Here is a 1,974-nt window from a genome sequence, read left to right on the forward strand (position 1 = left end):
CGAGTAGGCAATACTTTTGCATCAGTAAAAAGCAATTCAGAACAACTTCGATACATTTAACTTTAATTGTACAAATTCGAGATATTTGTACCAGTAGTAACAATTTTGACAGTTTTATATAATAATTACAAAATCATAGCAAATTAACCTGTTGCCAAATCACATAAAACTTAAGAATATCGTTGATTTTGTTTCTACTTATAGTTCAATGAAAAAATAGGTCTGCAAGAAATGCATTTATTTTTTTGTATCCTGGTACTATCTTTGATTCCCAACAGTCACTTTTTACCAACATGGTTCATAATACCTTCATCAATTATCACTGAAATTGCAATACATACTAACTTTACTTTTATAATAATATTTATAACTTCAAGAAGCTAGTACTGACTTGTTTTGTGCCACATTTTTGGGTAAATGCTACTTTCCAAAAAAAAACAATTTTTTGCATGTTTTCAAATTATTTTTTACTGGAAGCTTTGTCCTGTAGGCCATAATCTTGAATCGATTTTAAAAATTCAAAAATTAATAGTCTTTATCGAAATCTATCAAATAACTTTTAAATTCTTGAAATCTACCCAGATGTTAAAAAAACGTCGACCAAAAGACAAAAATCGTCTCATATACACACAGATATATGTATATTTTTTCAAATTATGTTATTGGCGAAAACATAAACTTCTCCTTCTGGAAGTTAATAAAAATTGAAGTTACAAATGTGTTAAGTGTAATATAGGATTTTAGTTTTGTTCAATACTATACCAGTCGTATGTCCTGGCTCTTTTTTTTGTAACTAACTTACCGTAGCGTAAATGATTGAGATCGCAAAAAATCATTTTGTTATATACTTTACTAAAATTGATATGTAGTGTGTTCAGATACATATATGGTACGTATAAAAGTGGACTCAGATACAATAATTTGTCCACGTAATGAAAAGAAAGAATAAATAGATTTGAAGAATTTTCGACCATAGACCTCATAATAAATTATAAGGTTTATGTTTTCGACTCATACTGATGATGTGAATAATTGTTTTTATTCGAAGAGACAGGCCCAGCCACTTGATTCACGAAGATAGAACTATCATGTGCCATTTAGTTTTGTGATAAGTTTTAAAAAAATGTTACTTAATTTTTGTTAGAACTTATTCAACGATGATCTAGTATGTATTACATTATCATCCAGGTTGTGTGTAGACTAGCGTGTTTTTTTGATACGAGAAAATGAGCAATAAATAGCTAAAACTAATCAAATCATATAGATTATTTTATAGCAGCATAATTTATGATCGCTGCATTAAGAAAAACAAAATTTTAATAAGCATTTCTTAAAAAAATTAATTGCCCCCAGTGAGAATCGAACTCACGACCACTGGTTTACAAGACCAGTGCTCTAACCCCTGAGCTATGGAGGCTTGGTATTAAATAATTAATTACCTAATTAATTTTATATAATAATAAACAATTATTCAATAAAATATAATTAAGGTTTTTTAATTTTTACATACGTCTCTTATGTATAAGTCAATAATAATTAAATCAAAATAATCGAAGATATTTTTTTTCGAAACTTATTAAACTGATTGAATAAATTACCACGGTAGTAAACCCAAACGTGACAATAATTATTTGGTCATTAACTAAGCCTCCATAGCTCAGTGGTTAGAGCACTGGTCTTGTAAACCAGGGGTCCTGAGTTCGATTCTCATTGGGGGCATATTTTTGTGAAACATTATGCTTATTTTATTTACTAAAACTTTGATTTTTGTCAAAACAGTGTAGATAAATTTTATTGCATATGCATTTAAATAATAAAACTAGGTGTAAGTAGCCTTTACATACACCTAATTCGGTTTACATACACATACACACGTACTTTCGAAGTTCAAAAGTACCTGCCAGACGAGGCGAGTGGTTCACTTTTCTGAGCAAGATGTATATGCATTAAATTAAAATAAATCTTGTCTTATAA

The 1,974-nt window shown here is 28.8% G+C and overlaps 2 non-coding genes across 2 annotated transcripts; one reads left to right on the top strand and one right to left on the bottom strand.

The window, feature by feature from the left end:
- Positions 1-1,344: 1,344 nt before the first annotated feature.
- Positions 1,345-1,417, bottom strand: Trnat-ugu. The gene has a single exon. It is a non-coding gene; the product is annotated as a tRNA-Thr (tRNA).
- A 229-nt stretch (positions 1,418-1,646) lies between these two features.
- Trnat-ugu lies at positions 1,647-1,719 on the top strand. Its single transcript has one exon. It is a non-coding gene; the product is annotated as a tRNA-Thr (tRNA).
- The last annotated feature ends 255 nt before the right edge of the window (positions 1,720-1,974 follow it).

This window comes from Ctenocephalides felis, unplaced genomic scaffold (genome assembly GCF_003426905.1).
Source record: "Ctenocephalides felis isolate EL2017-DRISC unplaced genomic scaffold, ASM342690v1 CF-g0.4_SCAFFOLD_01886, whole genome shotgun sequence".
Lineage (NCBI taxonomy): Eukaryota > Metazoa > Arthropoda > Insecta > Siphonaptera > Pulicidae > Ctenocephalides > Ctenocephalides felis.